Raw genomic sequence first — 22010 nt, 5'->3', positions numbered from 1 at the left:
GGCCTGTTGCTGCAGGGGCATCCTGGGAGACAGGCTTCGAGGCCTCATCATTTCCCTTCACCAGACAGAAGCCCCACTGGAGCACAGGAAGGCTTTAGCCCTTACTCCTCTCGCTTCACCGTCCCTAACCCTTGGAGAGGAGATGGAGAAGGAACCTCAGCTGATGTGTCCACACGTGATTCTCTGGTAGGTGACATGTCTCTACAAACACTGATGGCCTCCCGGCATCAGGTGCTCTGCTGAACTTGAATTCGGCAAAGTAACGTGAGGATACAAAGCACACTTTTGAGGCCAAAGACATTCATAATGACCCAGGATCCTGGCCTTCTACCCAGAGATGCAAGATCGGGTGGCTAGATCAAGGGTCGGCAATCTTTACCTGTAAAGAGCGAGGCAATAAATATTTTAGGCTTTTCAGGCGCATAGGGTCTCTGTCACATATTCTTCTTAAAAACAAAACAAACAAAAAAACTTTAAAAATGCAAACACCATTCTTAGCTGTAGGTCATACAAAACAGGCCAAGGGCTAGATCTGACCTGCTGCCTGGAGTTTGCTAACTCTGGCTGGACAGTCGTATAGGAAGAGTGAGACTTCGGAGCCAACTTGCAGACCCTCAGCTGAGGCCTGGAACCAACTTTTCAGTTTGTTTGTTTGTTTAAAGACCATATAATTGATGGTTCAAACTGGGATGCTTGGAGAATGAATGGGGTGCTATTAATTATAGGAGCAGCCCGGGCAAACCCTACTGTGTGAGCCTTGGCAGTGCTCACCTCCTCTGGGCCTTGGGCTCTTCTTAGACTTTTGGGGAGCTCAGAAAACCAGGCCAGTCATGGACCAGAGTCAGTTCTGGCCAGACGATGCCTTTTTTTGGATGGGTTATAACAGACTGGTAATTTTGTCTGTGGTTTAAATGTGTTTTTGTTGGTTAGCTTTTCTGTTTCTTAACTGTAGTGCTGATGACCAAAAGCCCTCTGGAAATTCCAGCCAATTCACTCTTCAGGGTAGAAAGTTTAGAAGGAAAGGGGTTATTAATGGTTTGGGCTTATGTCCTACTACCTCTACCCCTCCCTACCCCTGTCCCCAACAAAGAGGGCATGGCAAAGCCCCCTAAGAAAGTTGCTCATTGTAGGCATAGACACAGGCTGAATCTAGCATGAATCCAAGCCCCAGTCCCAGAAAGTAACACTGAAGTGCTCCCAGGAATTCTGCCAACTACAGGGTCTCAGATCATCTTTCCCTGGCCCAGCAAGTTCAAGATGCCTTAAGGACCACAGGAGGCCAAGGAGGTTGACATTCATCTCTGTAATGCTCTGGGCCTTGACCCTGAAGAACCCTCTCCCTTCCTGAAGGCCATCTTTGTGATATGTACATGTTGTGGGTGGGAAACAGGCTCTTCCACGGGATTGCAAGAAAAGTGTTTCAAGGGTCCACACACAGGAGACTGTAATGTGGCAAGGTGGTTTATTTGTGATGTAATATCAAAAGAGTTCTCCTCCTGGCTTTCCAATGTCCCATCTCCCTCCATCCCACCATGGAAAAGTTCAATCTCATCTCCAACAAGGCCAAGGTAGAGGCCAATGGCCAGAATTTTTGCTTCATAGTTCTTAGGAGCCCATGCAGTCTGTCTCGGGCCCCAGGTGGCCCGCATGGTCACGTGCTCCCAGGTGGGAGAGAACTTGAATGAACCGGAGGAATGAGAGTCCAGAGCAAGAGAGAAAGCTTCTTTGTTCACCTTGAATTACATATTCTTGGGCTTGGGAGGATCCAGAAGCTTATTCAAAATAACTAATCAGCTTCCCAAACTTTCTGGGGCTTGCATTGGGGACCATCCACTAATGATCTTTTTTCCAGATTAGACTAACAGGCCTCTGGAGTCAAGCACCTCCTCCTGTGCCATTTTGACTTTATTGCACATGGTCCTATCTCCTCTTGTTCCTCCCACCACAATCTAGTACAAGAGGTAGGAAGGGAGGGGTGCTGATCCCCTTGGAGGGACAATGCTGGGATTCCTGGGGTGTGAAGCTGTAACTTCCTGGTGAAGCAAACAGGCCTCTGCTTCCCAACTGAAGATGCTCAACAATGTCAGACTCTCCCTTTGCTCTCTTCCTTTCAATAACAGACACACATGCTCTTCCTTTTCAGTTTTGTCACCTTCTCCTGCTGGCATTTACCACTACCTAGTGCTGGGGAGGGACTGTAATGTCAGTGCTGTGGGCACTTGGAAAGGTTTTTATGAAGCCCCAATATATCTAAGAGGAACTCTTCACCACCAAAGTGGGGTAAGCTTTCCAGGTTTCACCCCTCTTTCAGAGAAAGTAGGGTACCACACATCACTACCTGCACTGTTAGAGTTGGTGCAAAGGAGAAATCAGCCACTACTTATTCTGGGCTCTTTCCCAGCGTCACCTATTTTCCTTTGGTGGAGACCTTGGTGCCATTTGAATGCAGATTAGCCAGGTGACATTTCACTGATCTTATTGTCTTATCATTTTATTAAAAATTATTTTTTCATTAATTAATCACTGTTAACCAATTAGCCATTTAAACAACACTGAAATAGCCCCCAAATATTTTCATAAGTTCTTTTTGCACACTGTTTTGCATATTTGCTCATGCAATAAGCACTTGCTAATTTGACTCCTCCAGTTTCCAGTTGCATTTTTTCATCAGTTGATCCATCACCTCGCTCCCTTGGATCCTCATGCCTTGTACTAGTCATGTGTTCTTGCATACACACATACACACACAGACTTTGAAAAATCAAAGAAAAATTACTCTGTGCAAAAAATACCTCTCACACTGGTTCATTTTTTAACTTTGAAATGGGAAGTTTCTGGTCCAGAGCTTCTGTAGGTGAGGTCTCCTCTGTGGTCCCCAGGGCAAAGGGCAGCATTGAATGGGAACACTCTACACCAGGAGAAAAATTGACAGCAGGCACTAGTCCTTCTACCAGAATAGCAAGGCTCACTCCTTATCTGCTCAGCCTCCCCACTATTTCCTCAGACAGGGATCCCAAGAAACTGGGTCTCTAACTGCAACTTGGGCTTCTCAGCAAACACAGACAGGAGCAGCTGGTGGCTTTCAAATGTTATACAAAGCATTGGAATCTGTTTTGAAACCAAATCTTACAGAAACCCAGTTTTCAAAATAGAATAGGAGCTTGCCCGAAGTGGGAATTGCAGGCCATAGGGAAGCAGACCTATTTCCCCCTCCCCACACTCCTGAGACTCCAGAAATCTCAGTGAGAACCTTTTCCTTAGAACTCAGAAGTCACAGCTCCTGCTTTCTAGGCTAGTGAATGTAGTTCAAGGACATTTTATAAAATAAAAGCCAGCTAGCAAACAAAACCTCTATGGGAGGGGAACACAATCATTTAACCCCATATTATGCAAAAGGACTTTGTTTATGTTTTGGTTATGTTATCAAGGATAATTTTCACTTCTTTTCACAAAAAAATCATCAGCTTGTTCACACAGAACCACATTTGAATTGCTTATTTTCATACATATGTATTTTATATTTTCATACAAAAATTAAACTCCTTGACAAGGCAACTTCTATTTCATACTGACAGTAATATATTAAACAAAATTATTGAGTGTTTCTATGGGCAAGGTTATATTTGGGGCCAAGTACTCTGGGAAACAGAGAAAGAAAAAGATATCATTGTCACCAAACTATTTATACTCTATCCAATGATTATTTTAGTCTTTTATTCTCCCAAATTGTACATTTGTTACTTCATTTACTAAGCTCAGACAGACAGCCCTAATGTTTCTTTTTTTTTAAAATTAAACTTACTTTGAGATAAATGTAGATTCACATGCAATTTTAAGAAATAATAGAACCCGTTTACTATTTACTGAGATTCCCCAATGACAACATCTGGCAGAACTAAACTGCAGTGTCACAGTCAGGTCGCCAACGCTGATGCAGCCGGGCCACAGAGCGTTTCTACCACCACAGAGATCTCCTGTACTGCCCTTTTATAGGCACACAGACCCGCTCCCTCTCCCCACTCCCCCTCCACCACCACTCAAGCCCCAGTCCTTGACCTCCGGCAACCACTAATCTGTTCTCCATCTCTATCACTTTGTCATTTTGAGAATGCTATATAAATGGAATCATACAGTATGTAATTGTTGGGGGGTGGCTTTTCCCACTCAGCATAATTCCCTGGAGATTCATCCAACTTATTCCATGTATCAAATGTGTACCTTTTATTGCTGAGTATTATTCCATTGCATGTGTAAATGTTCTGCAGTTTCTTTAATGATTACTGTATTGAAGAGAACTTGAGTTGTTTCTGGTTTGGGGCTACTACAAATAAAGCTGTTATAAACATTCATGCATAGGTTTTTATGTGAAAATAACTTTCTATTTCTCTGGGGTAAATGCCCAAGAGTATAATTGCTGGGTTATATGGTAGTCTCATGTCACATTTTGTTTTATAAGAAGCTGCCAAACTATTTTCTAGTGTGGCTGTACCATTTTACACCACTGATAATGAATCCAATTTCTCCACATCCCTGTCAGCTTTTGGTAGTGTCACTACTTTTTATTTTAGCAATTTTGATAGGTGTACAGTGATATCTCATTGAGGTTTTAATTGCATTGCCCTAACAGCTACTTACGTTTGGCACCTTTTCAGGTGCTTATTTGCCTTCTGTGTATACTCTGTGGGGAAGTGTCTGTTTATGTCTTCTGCCATTTTCTAATTGAATTGTTTGGGGATTTTCTTACCTGTTGAGTTTTGCAAGTTCTTTATATATCCTACATCCTTGTTCTTTGTCAGATGCATAGTTTGAAAATATTTTCTCTTAATTTATATCTTGCCTTTTTATCTTCTTCACGTGGACTTCCTCAGGGCAAAATTTTTAACTTTTTATCAGATTATTAACTTTTCCCTTTATGGGATCATGCTTTTGGTGTCAAGTCTAAGAATTCTTTGCCCAGTCCTAGATCGCAAAGATTTTTTTCTATCTTTTCCTCTAAAAGTTTTATAGTTTTATATTTTAAATTTAACTATATTACTCACTTTGAGTTAATTTCTGTAGAAAGTGAGAGGCCTAGGTCAAGGTTCATTCCTTTTTCCCCATGGCTATCCACTGTTTCAGCACCATTTGCTGACGAGTCAGACCTCCCTCCATTGAAGCGTTTTTGCATCTTTGTTGAAAAGCACAGCTGGGCATATTTGTGTGGGTTTATTTCTGGGTTCCCTACTCTGTTCCACTGGTGTATGCATCTATCCCTCTGCCAATACCACACAGTCTCGATTGCTGTAGCCACATAGCAAGATCTAATATCGGGTGGAGTGATGCTTCCCGCTTCATTCTTCTTTTTCACAATTGCTTTAGCTATTATAGGGGTTGTCTTTTCATATACATTTTAGAATAATTGTCAGCAGTAACTGTAAGTGGCTTTCTGTTGTGCTCCCTGTAATTGCAGGCAAATACACACACACGGAAGAGGAAGAGGTTTGGATTTGAGTATCCAGAGGATGGTCTTTCTAGTGTTATCAGAGGCTATACTTTCACTCTTAGTTTTCCCTGTCTCTTTATCATCCTTGTGCCATGTAGCCATGAATCACAGTATTTATTAAGACCCGAGTCAAACAACTGTAGAGCCACAGACTATGAGAGATCATGAGGTCCAAGCTCCAATTTTACAGATGCGGACAACAAGGCCCAGGGAGATTAGGAGACTTGCAAAAAGTTGAACAGAGAGCTCGTGCCAGAAGCCAGCCTTCAACAAGGGCCCTGACTACAGTCCAGAGCCCAATGTCCTGCCTCTTGGGCCTGAATTTGAAGTAGGGCCATTTGCCAATCTAGATCAAGGTCATTCTTGCATCAACTTCTGCCAGCCTTTAAATCAGGGGCAGGAGGGAGGCAAAGAAGAAGGGAGGGAGAGAAGGTGGAATAGAAAAGGCCTTTACTTCTGCCTCAGGCCCTTTTAACCAGTTCAGAAGGTTACAGCTTTCAGTCCTATCAAAAATGTGAACAATAGAGGTGACAAGAACACTATAGAAAAAGTGACAGAAGTCCTCACCTGGTGTTATGGTTAATGGTCTAGCCAGAAGGAGGAATTGACTACTAATCAGCCACTAATCAGCCAGTCATCATAGATGATTATATAAGTCTCCCATTCCCGCCCCTTGTCCTCAAGGAGCTTATCATCAACTTAGAAGGGCTGGCAAATACTTGTTGCCCAAGTTACTGGAAAAGTGAGCTCATAATCAGGTAAGAGAGGTGAAGACTATAACCTCTTGGTGAGAACCACTGAAAAATCAGTTGGGGTTTTTCCCTTCTCTCGTTAGGCATGACGCATGTCTAGACCAGTTGAAAAGTGGTCTGCTGGAAGTCAGTGCTGACAGCCCCATCCCTGCTGTAGTGGGGCCCAAATGTGCGTGGAATGGACAAGCACCTCCACCCTCCCACCCTCCTGGCCTTCGTTACAGTCCTGATGTAGGCTTAGAGACACATAAGACCCTAATGAGTCAATATTCAGACCATACTGGTAGATGGGCTGGCTTAGAGTTTAAATTCTAAGGTGTATCAGTGAACAAAGGAGCAACCATCGCAGATAATCCAGTTTACCATTGCTTACTTTTTCATCTAATTAATAAAAGTTTGGCTTTCTTTCTTACTTTCCCAATTGAGTCCAAAAGTCATTGGGAAGGCACGAGCAGGGGGTAATAGGCCTGAGCGAGGATGACATTGGAGCAAGGTGGCAGGGGCAGCTGGAGACAGCTAATACCGATGACCTTTGCAAGGATAATGTCCGAGGAGAGCAGAGAGGCAGCCTCATGTAGTTGGGAGGGCTACATACAGGGGACTGAACAAATAAACATACTAATGATAATGGGACCCAGAGAAGGAGAGTAGATGTAAAAGTATTCATGTGTACACATGTATGTGTGTATGTGAACATGCATGTATAAAAATACATATATTTCCTGGCTCCGTCCACTGAGAAGGCCTGGAGTAAGCAACATTCCAGTAGCAAAGGGCATGCTTAGCACTCAAATCTTGACTTCTAAATATCACTCTTGCCCTGGCTGGTGTTGCTCAATGGTAGAGCATCGGCCTGTGCACCAACGGGTCACAGGTTCGATTCCCAGTCAAGGGTACATACTTGGGTTGCAGATTCGTTCCCTGCCTGGGTGAGGGAGTGTGTGGGAGGCAACCAATCAAATGTGTCTCTCTCACATGGATGTTTCTCTCTCTCTCTCTATCTCCCCCCCCCCCTTCCACTCTCTCTAAAAATCAATGGAAAAAATATCCTTGGGTGAGGATTAACAAAATAACTAACTAAATAACTAACTAACTAAATTAAATCAAAATAAAATAAATAAATCTCACTTTCCATGAAAAGGAGACAAGGCTCCTTAGAGAACTGGCTGATCCAGAGCTGGGCAGTGAAAGTACAAGACAAGCCTCTTTTCTACTGTGTTCTAGTCACCTCCGTTGTTCAGTTTTGATAGGACTGAAAGCTGTAGCTTTCTGAACAGCTTTTGTGGAGGAAATGCTCAAGAATGAACGATGGGCACGTAGCAAAAGGACACAGAAGCCAGTTTCACAAGGATCCTACTGTCAAAATCTAGGTCAATTTGAGCATCAAAATAATTAATGATAACAATGGATTATAACCCACTGAATAATAAATTATAATGAGTAATAATTCACTTTTTAATAAACAAATGATTTTAAAATGGGAAATGAGAAATTTTCCTTTTAATGTAGAATACCAACCAATAAATGTGTAAGCAATGATCCAATTAGAAAATTACCATTTGACAAATATCATAGTAATAAATTCAGGCAAGAAAAATCAATGGGTGCTAAAATAAGTTGGCAGAAGTGGAATGAATAATGAGATATCCATGATACTTATTGATTACAAATGAGAAAAGTAACTTTACAGTAGAGAAATGGGGCAGACTCTATCTTAATGAAGTGGTCAAGTGTTACCATCGGGACACAAAGTTATTGGGACAAAGTGTCACCAGGGGCCGCCTCATAGGTTGCAGTAAGGATACAAAATCACTTTTGTGACATTCCTGTTTCTAACCTGGGGCTAATCATGAGGAAGCACAGGACAAACCCAAGTTGAGGGTTCGTTCTACAAAATGTAATCATTGTAAAAGTCAAGAGCACAAAACTCATTCTAGAGAGACTGAATCCTGTGATCGAGAACTGAAGTCTTTGCTAGCAAGCACATTATGGGCAAAACTTGAAAAGGGAATGGGTGAAAGCTATAGTTCTTTGTTCTATTCTAGTAACTTTTCTGTAAGTTTGAAATTGTCTCAAAATTTAGTTTTTTCAAAATTAAGGCAGGTTAATAATTATCGATTGGAAAGATGACATAAGTGACAGTAATGGGCATGTCAATGATTCTCAAAGTGCATCTACAGACAGATGTCAGCCTGCAAATTTCACCTTCTGCATCAGGAGCAGGAGCTGGTGCCATATTCTCTATCAGGGGTGGGGAACCTTTTTTCTGCCAAGGGCCATTTGGATACATATCACATCATTCACGGGCCATACAAAATTATCAGCTTAAAAATTAGCCTGCTATATTTGGTCAAACATTTAATTAACTCACCCCTAATGTGATGGCTGGAACTGCTTCTCTTTGGTGAGGCCTTGGCAGGGCCACCCCTGCTCTATATCAACTGCCTCCCTAAGCACACTGTGCTTCAGCTGAGGGGTTTTTAAAGCCCAGCTTCTCCATGAAGGAAGTAGTACATAGATTACTTTCTAGGCCGAGCCTTTCACATCATCAGAGACTGACAGAGTAGCACTGGTATAAATGACAATGAAACCTGGATTGAACCTTCATAAGGGAGGTTGTTGAATTAGAGTTCTCTCCTGTGAGAGTCACAGTTAAAAATAGTCATAATCGTATGATCTCAAATGTCCAGTTCAGAACGTACTCCTCGAAGCCTTTTGGATGAAAGTGATCAGCACCAACGTGACCAAGCATAAGCTACAAGTGTGGGCCCAATACCATCATGGACTTTTTCTGTTCAAAATATTTTCAGTCTCTTGGCATCTCTACAGTCCCCAAAGGAGGGGAACATCCCTTCACACTCCCTTAGTCCCTCATTGATTCTTCACCAAATGAATAGCGGTCAGACTCTTGCAATGGAGAAAAAAATACTAATTAAAGAAACATGTTTAAACAAATTAGTGAAGAGTAAACGTTTCATGCAGCTTTAAGACCTCCCCTGTACCTAAAAAAAAGATGTTTCTTACAGATACCATGTTTAGTGCTTGTGTCTAGCAAACTGGAAAACAAGCATCTATATTTGATTTTAAAAGTTCTTGGTCATCTATTAATAATTCTCTTATATGAACAAAATCTTTGTTGGCATGCTCTTTTCACGTGGAGACAGTTCTGCCCGTTGGTTTTACATTTTACCCTTTTGGTAAATTCTTTAGGCTAATTCTAAACTGGTGTGAGAGGGTTTTGTTTTGTTTTGTTTTAATTCTCTCCCGAGGATATGCTTATTGGTTTTAGAAAGAGAGCATACGCGAGAGAGAAATATCAATGTGAGAGAGAACACCCATTGGTTGCCTTCGGTATGCACCCTGACCGGGGATCGAACCTGCAACCTAAGTATGTGCCTTGACCTAGAATCAAACCCACAACCTTTCAGTATACAGGACGACCCTCCAACCGAACTACATTGGCCAGGGCAAGCCTTTTTTTTAACTTCCTCTGTTTATGCATTAACCCATACCTCTCTGTTTCTGTTGCCAAGAACGTGCGTTGCCAGGGTAAATAAGATCACCTGATTGTACATTGCTGTTCAGAGTGGCATGGACTTCAGGACCTGGTAGCTTGAAGATTGTACACGAAACTGGGTCACATGGCCTCCTGGGCCATCCAAGTCCACCAGTGGGAGGAACAATCAAAGAACCAGCAGGATCTTTGGTGCCAGCCCAGCATTGTCAGCAATTGCTGCACGTTCGGGAAGAACATAAACACCACTACCTTGACCCACGGAATCGATTGTCCTTGCTGCACCAGTTCTTCTGCAGCACCTGGAGGTGACACAAAACACGGGGATGTCTGCCCAGAGCTGGTTGTTCCCCGCTAGCTAGAATTGTTTGTCCCAGATCTCCAGGAACTGTCTCATCAACTCTACTAGGCTTGAATGTGTGAGCAGCATGCATGTGAGCAGAGAGGGTTTTCAGAGATCAGCAGGAACTCTGAAAAACAGATCTTATTGCCACAAATGTATTGGCTGCCAGGGCAGTCAGAGCCCCGGGGATGGAGCTATATCTGAGGTACCATTTCATTTCCAAACTTGAAAATCAATATGCTTCTCAATGTCGCCTCTACCTACCTCCATCTCCTGCCACCCGCTGACTCACTTTCCACCAATGCCAAGTTGAACGGTTGTCCCCACATACCCCACACTATTTCCTATCTCCAGGCTTTGCTCTAAAATTCCTTCTGCTCTGTCAACTAAAGGGCCAGTGCTTGGCTTGACGGAGGCACTCGGGCATGGTTGTTGAACTAAGCCAGTTTTTGGTTGACCACACAAGCTACTAGAATTGTCCACTGTTCTTTAAAACTTCTTCTTGGTTTATTTCCATAAGTGAAAGATCTAACATGTCTCAGAAATAGGTTAAGCCTATCTCAGTGTTAGCTAGGTATAAAAACTCTCCCAAGATCCTATATATACTGAAGAAAACTCAAGTCAATGATGAGACCTGAAATGCTTCCATAGGAGAGTAAAATCCTCCTGTCTTTGCTGAGCTAGGACATAATAGAGGTCACGGACTTTTACTAATCTTAGTACTTTATAAAGGGTGAAAAGGGGGAGGGGAGGAGCTTGGAGATTATTTTGTTTAAGGAAAGAAGTAATAAAATGAGTAATTTTAGGAAATGCAAGCTTGGATAATGATGATTATCATCTCAGAATTTTAACCTGGAGAAGGTAATCTTTGCATTAGATTAACCAACAATGCAATACAGCCTCTACAGATACCTCAGGTAATATGAGAAATTGTCTCATCCAAACCGAAAAATGCCGAAGGTGTGACAATGTCCATTCCTGTGTTAACAAAGCGATTATTATCAAGGTTCTTAGTTGCTACGGTAATCCTCTGTTGACCTGACTACCATGAGTGAGGATTCCAAGGCCCTGTCATTCCCCATCATTAAGACAACGCTGTAATTCTTCATTCAAACTAGAACACTTCTGATGGTCAGAAGGATTAATATTAATAATTACTCCAATGCAAAATGTATAAATGGGACAATTCCTGGAAAATTGGGATGTATCGTCACACTACTCATCAGGCTTTATGGTGTCCACACAAACAGGCCCTCAACAAGTGTTTCCTCACTGAACGTACTTTCGTGTTTTCTCCCTAGTTTCAATTTTAAGGTCCTTAAGAGCAGGGTTGATTTCTAATGCTTCCTCTAGATTACTCATAATGTTGGGTACATAATAACTGCTCAAAAATACCTGTTAATTGATGCATAGTGAGATGTTCTTCCCAAGGGAAAATTCCCCATGAGTAGCTAGAAATATGAGAACTTTGCTGAGAAGTTAAGGCTAGAATATTTGGGTGGGTTACCAGCATAGAAAAGATAGTGTTAGCTAGGTGTAAAAACTCTCCTAAGATCTTATATATGCCCAAGAAAACTCAAGTAGGAGGGTAAAATCCTCTTGTCTTTGCTGACTTAGGACATGATAAAGGTTATGGACTTTTACTAATCTTAGTATTTTATAAAGCATAAGAAATGGGAGGGGAGGAGCTTGAAGATTATTTTAAGGCAAGAAATAATAAAATGAATAATTTTAGGCAACACTAGCTTTGATAATGATGATTGAACACAATAATAATAAAAAAAAACAAAATCTTACTGTTGACACACAAAAAAACAAACAAATCTTGGTCTGCCTATGACTCCTACTGCTTCATTTTACGGATGAGAAAACTAAGGCACAGAGAAGTTAAATGACGTCAGTTACCCGCTGCCACGCTGAGAAATTCTTGCAGTGAGAATCTGACTACATTTAATTATCCATCAGTCATGACTTACGCAGTCCTGGGAAAACTTAAACCTTCATTCTAAGGCACAAATATTTCTCCCTTGTAGACAAGGAAGTGAAAACTTCTCAAAAGTTTTGCCAAGATAAGGGCTTTCTCTTCGCAGTTGATGACTCTAACCCCCACCAGGTCTGTTAGCAAATGTGAATCCATTCTTGGAAGCAGCAGAAAGGTGAAGAGGGAGAAGGCACGTAGAAGTCCTAAGCAAAAGCAGTGACATGTGGCCCCCATGAGTGAAATCTGGCCCTTGTCATCTTTGGCACATAGACTATAAAATGTCAACATCTGATATAGATATTCCCTGGGGGAAAAAAAACACTGGAAAATTCAGTTTCAGAGTATACTGAGGACATGAATGTATGGCAAAGCAGAAAGCTCCATGTAAATACTGTTCTAGTGTTAGCGGTGACCAGAAATGTCACCCTTGTAAGGTCACTTTATGTTTCCAAGATTCTCCTAGTATTTCAAGGGTTTCCTCATCACAAAATTATGAAAGTCAACATCTTGGTATCTATCACTCACACATGAATCACTAAAAGGTTCAATTCATTTCCCACAGTTACACAGTGAGTCAAAAGGAAAGTACAGTGTATGCTAATAACCTACTGGAGCCATTTCTAGGACCATCAGGAGAATATGCCTCCGTCGGCTGTGGCCCAAGTTGTTCTCAAAAATACTGCTCTAGCACACAGTCTGCCCCATACCTCCTCCTACCACTTTTTTCCTTTTCAAATAGGATGATTTTTTTTCCCAGTATGATTATTATTAAAAAAAAAAAAAAAGGCAAGGTGGTGGTGGGGAAGGGAAGAGATGGACCTTAGAGATCCCAAGAACTGATAAGGTTCTGGTTCCAGGAAGGCATTTTAATCAGGACTGTCATTCTTTAACTTACTTAATGAAAACTTGTGGACTGATGAATTCCTCCAAGAACAGGTGCCTCATCCAGCCCACTGTGCTGTGAGTCTGGGGCTGAGCATAGTGACTAAAGTGCAGCCATGGAGACTGAATTCCACGGGGGAATTTGAAATGTAAACACACTTTCCTCCACCCCTGAACAGGTTAAGCAGGTACAGTTTTTCTGTGGATGAAAACAATCAGCAAGCCCAAGATAGATGACTATTGTACCCTTAAGTCCACTCCTTTTGTAGGAACTAGAGCCCTAGAGGCAAAAAGTGACCCAACCAGAACCAAGGCACTCCTGAGGACTGACAGGTCAACCGCACTGACTGGAACATGGTGGATCCAGATGGTGTCAGTGATAGAAGAACACCGTGTTAAGAAGGAAAGATCCTTGTTTCATTATTTGAGTTTACTTATTGAAAGCTACCTGGAAATTAAAGATATAAATGACGCTTACCATGGATACTGTTAAATTCATGGACTGCAATAAAAATTGTGCTAAGATTTCCTTTTAGTTCCTAGACACCAAAGGTAAACTTTAAAATTAAGCTGTTAGGTAGTTTTGGAAAAGATCTCAGAGTTCATCTAGGCTTCGTGAGGATCAAGGAGAGGTGAAGGAAGGCACAGTGACTTGCCCAATAGCTCACCAGGAGTGGGCAACCAGGGGTTCTGCAGTCAGACCCCTTGACTCTTAGGTGAAAGCAAGTTTGCTCCAGTGGCAGCAATTTCCTCTCATGGCACTTACAGGAACCACTAGGACCTAGAAAGATACTCTCCCTATCTAAGAAGCAGACAAGGGAATCAGAAAGGTAAATATTGAGGGTAGGTATTTACATGATCATGAACCATGCTGCCATGTTTGGCCTACAAAGGAGAGGTAAAACCCTATTCACACTATGCTTATAAGAAAAGAGCCTTAAAGTCAGGCAGATCCATCCATAGTCGGCTGTGTGACTGCAAGACAAGTCACTTGATCTCACTGATTCATTTGCATATTGAGGATAATAACTATACCTAATTTAAAGGTTTGGGGAAGGGCTAAATGAGATTATGTACATGGAACATTTATCGCTGTGCCTTGCAAAGAATATATGAGCTATCATTATAACTTTGGCTTCTGTATGTTAGTTGGCCATGGACAATCAGCTCCACACAGAGTCACCTTGAAGGCTGCCCATGGAAGAGGACTCCCTTCTGTGCACTAGAAGCCAGTGTCCTGCGGTGTGGTTTCCATGGGCCTTATGCCCACTTTAGCAGAACTCTCATAGGAATCCTCAGCCTGGGTCTAATTCTCTCTCTTAACACTGGCCTAAGTACCCCTCTATGCCTTCAAAAAGCTGAAAATATATTTGGGGAGATAAATAAGAAAGACCAAAAACCTCCTAGCAATATAAGGCACAACAGAAGTTTCAAATAATCAGTGCAGGTGCAAAGTCACTGGGTAGGAGGGCGTTTAAGAATGGGTAGCACATGGACAGGAACGGGGTAAGGGATGCCGGGGTGGGTGTGCTGTGGGAAAAGTGCAAAGGCAGGGAGCGTGGCTTCCCAGGAAACAAAGACGATAGTTAGCAAGCAGACTGGCTGGAAGGGAGCTTCCTGCAATAATCCCGCCCTCCAGATGAACAGGGCAGATCGTAACCCGATGTTATTTTGACTCAGTCTTTCACCTTTCAAAAAGCAGTGTACACATTTGGATTAAAGCTATGCAGACAACGATCAGTAACTGTGGGCCAGATGTATCCTACAGGAGGTGGGGAGAAGAAAGCAGAAATCCCCCCTCACCTCATGCAGGGAAGTTATGTTTTTTATGCCAAGCAGAACCCCCGAAATGGTGGAAAAATGCAAGTTTTCTGTGGTTGGCTTGATGGATTTCCCAGGCAGCGGAGTCCAGAGGGGCTCTTTCCTTCCATATGAAACAAAGGAGAATGGTTTGCCCCCAAGAAAAAGCAGGCAGGGGATAAAGCTTTCACAGCAATTTAAGGAAATGAAAAAGTGATGTCACCCAGCCCCATCCTATGGGGATCCTGCTCTTTATTTGATGTTCACTCAGCAGTTTTACAGTCTCTACCTCTCGGAGACACCGCTAATCTAACAGTTTAGGATTTTTCTTCTAATACTTTTGGATTGGGTGTCTCACTATCACTCGATTGCAAGCTCCACAGTCAGGGGCTACTTCCTCACCCCTTTCAGGTGCCCCTAAGGTTCAGGCTGCTGTAGTGCCATGAAGGGGTGCGTGGTTAATGCCTATTCATGAATCCGGAGAAAGCTGCCTCCGCATGTAGGCTCGCTGGGCATGGGCTGTGATAAGCCACCGTTCAGCAGGGATTCTGAAAGAGGTGTCCACTGATAAGCTGGCCCCTGCTGTGTTGTTCAGCGTCTGTAACTCTGAGAGCACAACTGATTTCTCCTATCTCAGTGCAGGAATTCCATGGTGCAAGAGAGGAGGCCTGGCCTTGAGCCAGGTCCAGCTTTGTAAAAAGTGTATAGCAGGCCCAGAGGATGTTTTGGGTCAAAGCATTAGCATGGAAAGAAAGAAGAGAGAGAGAGAGAGAGAGAGAGAGAGAGAGAGAGAGAGAAAGAAAGAGGGAGGGAGGGAGGGAGAGAGAAAGAAAGAGGGAGGGAGGGAGGGAGAGAGAAAGAAAGAGGAAGGGAGGGAGGGAGGGAGGGAGGGAGGGAGGGAGGGAGGGAGGGAGGGAGGGAGGGAGGGAGGGAGGGAGGGAGGGAGGGACCACCATATCAGGGAAGAACTAAGTAAAAACTATACACTTAACTGCAACTTTCAAAAGAACATTTCTCATCTATCTATGGATCATAGAAGCTACAAATAGCTATTGAGTGTCTGCAGACACAAAGCACTAACTAGGGGCCTGCATAGGACGCCGCTAACTACTTAAAGCAGGACTTTGAAGGGTGAGGGTTAGCCTCCCAGGCCTGGAAACGTGGTGCACTATGAGGTTTTAACAAAAATGTTTTTAAATGCATAGATAGCTCCCAAGAAAGGAAGTGAAATTCTCGGATTCCCAAAGTGAAGAGGAAGGTTTAAAACGACACAACAAAACCACCCAGAAAACCCATGTGCTGACACTGCACCTTCTCTAAGGGAGAGGGGTAAGAATGAGAATTATATAACATGGAGATTTAGGGCAGAGCCGCTCAAACCCTTCTGTGCGTGTGAATCACCCGGGGCCTTGTTAAGAGGAGAACTAGAATTCTATAGGTCGGGGTGGCGCTGAACGTCTGCATTTCTAACCACCTCCAAGATGCTGTTGATGCTGCTCACCAGGGACCACACTTAGGATCTTGGCAGCATTAGGTTTTAAGTAAACATTTAGCTTGTGTATTAGACTTCAATAGGCTTTGAGCCTGGTAGAGCTATGGAGCTGGGAACTGAAATTCCTCCAGTAAGCTGGGACCTTCATGTAGCTGCCTCAATTAAAAGAGAGACCAGAAAAATCCACCAATCAAGTACCAAGATATTGTAAGAAAGTTTGTCTGTTTATGGGTGGACTCTGGGTGAGGAAATAAAGTCTCTCCTGAAACACAGGAACTCTGGGCCTATATCTTACATAGATAAGGGATGCAAATTTACCTGTATGGTCTAGAAAACTCTAAGTTCACAAGTAATATAAAAACCTGGTACTGGGCCAGTGGTACCCATAGAGCCCTTGACAAAACCAGAGGCAGCCCACATTTGAAGGATGCTCTCAAAATCCATGCCTCAGAGATTTTCACTCACACACAGTCTCTACTAGAGCACAAATAAAAAATACCCCAAAATACATAAGGAAACAACCCACCATTTGCAAGAATAAGCAGACAAAATAAAATGAGTAAAATGGAGAACTACACTTGATAGGCTAGAATGGGCAATCTGAAAGAAAATATAAAAGAAATATTTGAAATGATTAGATTCCTACCCCAGAAAGGCAAAAACTCCCAAGAAAAGACAAAGCATTATTAAAAAATGAAAAAAATATTTGAAAAAAATTTTCTAGGAACAAATAAATGTCATTAGATTAAAATGCAATGTACAGTTTCACTGCAGATTAGCAAAACTGAAGAGAGAATATGTGAATTGTAAAATAGGTCACTGTCATTTGTAATTGTGAAATAGATGTGTGCAGTTTTCCCATTATGAAGCCAGAGAGATAAAGAGAGAGACAATATTAAAGGGTGTTAAGAAAAATAGAAGATAGAAAAGAAAGACCAACATTTAATTGGAGTGTAGGTCTGGAAAGAATGAGTGAGAATTTATATTTGAAGATATGGAGGCATTAGTCTCAGGCAGAACAGAGAAATAAATCTATACTGACACACCCATGGTGGAGCTACAGAACACACACACACATACACACACACGCACATACACACTCCTTAAAAGCAGCCACAGGAAAAAGTGAGAAAAAGAAAAAACAGAGAAGGGGGAAGAAAAGGGGAGAGAGAAAAAGATAAATTATACAAAGGAACACAGCCTGACAAAAGGCTCTCAACAGCTGCAACAGACACTGGAAGACACTGGAATAATATTTCTGAGTCCCGAAGGAAAAACATCTTAATCTAGAATCTCTACAGGGCCAAGCTGTTAAACAAAAGTTGAGATGAAATAAAGATATATTCAAAGACTGGGTGAATATACTACTCAGGCAGCCTCATGGAAGGGTGTGTTTGAGGAAGGAAACTGAAGCCAATGGAAGAAGCACTGAGAGCTGAGCCAATAACAACATAACAACAGGCGGGCAAAAAAAAGGGTAAGGGGAGCTAGAGGGCATTTCTGGTGAAAGAAATTGTTGAAATGCACCCATGTTCTCCATCTAGCAATTTCGACGAGACAGTGGAGTGCGGCATCTGCCTGGCCGTAGCAGATGGTTCCTTGGGTGGCTAAGTGGGAAATAAAGACACAGAGGCAGATGCTTGCTCCCCTTTCTCTGATAATTTTTTCATAGTACTTTTTCTATCTGACATTATACACTGTTTTATTTTTTCTTGACTCTCTCCTACTAGAATCTAAATTCCATGAGAATAGGGACTTTATCTATTGTATTCCTGGCCTGGCACATATGCGGTGTTCATGTTTTATTGAACACAAAAGGGGAAGCAGGTGGTGCAGAAAGACTTCAAGGGTGTGGAGTCTAGACTTTCTTCTCAGGGGAACAGGTGGGATGTGGTGGGGACATCCCCAGCACTTAGGACCATCTACCAGGCGCTGGACTACACACAACACACATTATCCCATTTCCCATGGGCTGTGGAATAACAAAAAACATATGATAGTGAGCAAAATGAACTGGTCTTTCCATCTGATGTAAAATACAAACTGAGCATTCTCATCTTGGTTTATTGTTTATACACATTACTGCCATTTCTGAGGAAGATGCAAGCTGTGATCTTATGTCCAATGTAACATCCTATGTCTAACTGGTCAGTGGAAATAAGAGCCTCCTCTGTGTGCTTGGGTAAGGCTTGCACATCTGGACCTATCCACACTCAGTACCACTTGGTGATCTAGTAATTCCAGTTTTTTAACACCTACCCACAAAGACCTCACACCACAGGAACCCTGAAATTCCAGTTCTAACAATGAATCACTGAAAATGCCAAGGCCCCATCTTGACTCGCAGCCAGCCCCACCTCCCTGTCAAAAGGCTTCCCCATCCTCTGTGTTCTCAGCTGCACCCTCCTTAGGGCCCCTCAGGCCTACTGTCAAAGCCAGAGAGACTCTCCAGTTCTGATCTCCAGTTCTGATCCTCGCCCCAACAACAACCCTGCAGCCAGTTTTAGATGCACGATGACCAGAACAGTTTTTCTAATGAATGATGTCGGACACTGTGTCCTCACTCAAAGTCCTGATAGCATGAGGGTAACCCTGTAAACACAGACCTGAGGGCAAAGTGCAAGGACTAGTTCCCTTCCTCACTTACAGCCAATACAACAATGGAGACCTTTTGGAGAATAGGTTTAGTGGCCGTCCAGCCACACAGAAAATTCCCTAGTTGTACATCCATAGGACAATAAGACAATGAGAAATAGCCCGATTGAGAAGCCCACAAGGCATAGCCTCATGCCCCTGCCCTACCTCCAGCTCTCCCCCCCCCCCCTGTTTTCTGATGGATCACATTTGCTGTTCCCTGCATGCTTTCTCCAGTACCTTCACTTGCTTCCTTCCTGGGGTTGACACAAGCTCAAAACCACACAAACACACAAACCCTTCCTCTCGTCTTCTCTTCACCATCTTCTTTCTCTGCTTCCTTACTCTCCCTCAACTCCTTTGAAAATGGTCTCCGCTCCTGAATATCTGATTTGCTCTCCTGGCAGCCCAGCCTTATCTAATGGTCCTTCCTTTGTCCTTTTAACATAGCTGTGGCTGTTTTCTCCTAGACAGTAAGCTTCGTGAGTATAAGAAGTTTGTTGGTCTTCTAACATATAAGAAGCTATATGTTGGTCTCCCTTGCTAACCCAGAGTTTTGTTCACAGTAAGTACTCAATAATTGCTACAAGGAAGGGAGGAAGAGAAAGGGACTAGTTTGGGAAATGATGTCAATGAATATGGTATTCTTTCAAAGGAGTGAATTCTGACTTCACGGACCTTGGAGAAATCTTAAAGGCTCTGATTTTAGACCCAATTTGACGATGTGAAATCAAGTTCTGTGACCTCATTGTTCCTAGGTTGAGTGAGCTGGCTGAGTGAGTGTCCTTTTGGCTCTCTCACTAAGTATATTTGTATAAGAGGTTCTGCTGACACTCGAGGCCACATCTTGTTATCTGTAATTCACTAGCCCTGTAATGCAGGTCAGCAGATTCTACCATATTCAGAGAAGAAGTGAAATATTAGCTTGAATGTTCTCCCTTGTCCTCAAAAATGTGAGACATTGGCAAGAAAAGATCTAATATTTGTTCAGGCTGGAGTAGAGTGAATGGAAAAAGATAAATAGAAGACAGATGCAGATTCTGATGAGCGTGCCCTCCTGTATTAACAAGATTAAACCACAAAATAATTTATGAACCCTACATACAATTTTAATCAACACAATAGTTACTATGGACAGGAAAGAGCATGGTTGAAAGGACTGTTAGGGAGACCTTCATGAAGGAGGTGGGGTTGGAAGCTTGTCCTCGTGCATGTGGATGGTGGTAGCAATTTCCGGAGAACCTTGGATCTCAGGTCTACGGCACTATGTAAAGCCACTAGCAGAACTCTACCAGGGAAACTTTAGAAGGCCCTAAAGGAGGGAAGGATGTGACAGTGCTGCAGACACTTTTCATTTCCCTTCAAAGGACCCAGGATGAGGGTAAGGTCAAAGGGAGAGGCACCTGCCATGCTGTGAAATGGACAAGAGGGCCCCCGAGTGTGCTCCCTCATGGCTCTCCCCCCGACGATTTGGAGACCAAGGCTTTCTGCTCACAGAGATAAAGCGTGAGTGCAGCCTGTCATAAGAACATATTTCTTCCTGAACCTGGCCATCCCTGTTTGGGTGATAGTTTCCTTTTAGAAGTGAGCTCCCGTGAAAGCAGACTCGGTTCCTGTGACCTGGGGTGGGGTTTACAAACACTGCAAAGGGGCTGACATGTATGGATGCCTCTGGCGATAGTAGTGATAGTGGTGGTTATATTTAGTCCTGAGCTCAAGTTAAACATGGGGCCGCCTGCAATATGCACGAAGAGAGCACCAAGAACAAACAAGAGTGCAGGGCCAGTAAAAATAAAAGAGCAAAGTGCAGGCTCCAAAGAATAAATATGCACAGGCTCTGGCTGGAGATAGATAGGGTAGGTGGAGCTGGCCACTGGGGCAAGGTCAAGGTCAGCAGAAGTGGGTCACTGCCCAGGGGCTTTTACCCTTGTTCCCTCTGAGTAGGCAGAGCTCTGAGGGCCCTCAGCTGGGTGAGGGGAACTCAGCTGCATTTCCTCACCCCATGCCCACCCCTCACCCATGCTGGCCCTCTGTCCAGGGCAGAATTTGCGCTGTCAGTGAGGTTTACATCCTTGATTCCTGAGCCCTTTCAACCCGCTTGCATGGTATCATTCTCCACCCTGGAACTCTTCTATTTTCTCTTCATGTACCAAGCTTTCCCTCTAATGTGTGTAATTAGTGTGGTAACACACAATTTTGCAAAACACTGCAGTTTTTTATTCACTACACCAAGCTGTAAACTCCTTAAAGACAGCCAGGGACAGGGTTTATCTGTGCAAGTTTTTTGACCCATAATGGATATTCAATACATGTTGAATGAATGAATGAATGAATGAATGAATGAATGAATGAATGAAAAACAGTCTCACAATGGTTCTGAATTGTTTTTGAATCATGGATTTCTTTGAAATTTAATGGAAGTCAGGGACATTTTCCTACAAAATGCTGATGCACAAACTTACAAAATTGAGAATACAGTCTGGGAAGGATCACCAACCTCTAGCAGGAAGGGCTTTAGATTTTAAGCCTGGATGAAAAAGTGTGAGTCCTTTTTTAAAAAAGCAAAGTGGAAAAAGGAACTAGGAACTGACATGCACCAAAACCTAAGGCTTTGCTTTGTAATCTTCTTTAATCCTCAAAACAACCATTTAAAATAGACATTACTATCTCCATTCCACAGGCAAGGAAAATGAAATTTAAATAGGTTTTCCACTGCAAAAGATCAGACCAAGTATTCAATCCAAGTCTCGTTTACTCCCAAACTCATGTTCTTTCTGCTATATCATTCTGCCTCCAAATATTATAGATTTTCAGGATTCCTCATACAGTCCATTCCTATTTATTGTGTTTTCATGGATGAAGTCCTCCTAAGAACTATGATCTAAACCTAGGGGAAATATATATGTATTAAATATAGTCATCTATTTGGATTAGGCAACTTTAAATGATTTCTATAGAGTTCTAGAGAAATCAATAAATTGATTTCTAAATATATTTGCACACTATATTTTGCTTAGATTGTTAGACCAACAGTTCAAACAAAACAACACCAGCATCTCAACTAAACAGAACCCCTATTATGGGCACAGAATGCTGTGTTTACCCCCTTTCCCCTTCCCCGTCTGACAAG

Source organism: Miniopterus schreibersii (genome assembly GCF_964146895.1).
Source record: "Miniopterus schreibersii genome assembly, chromosome: 2".
In the NCBI taxonomy this organism is placed as follows: domain Eukaryota; kingdom Metazoa; phylum Chordata; class Mammalia; order Chiroptera; family Miniopteridae; genus Miniopterus; species Miniopterus schreibersii.
This window is presented reverse-complemented; position numbering follows the sequence as displayed.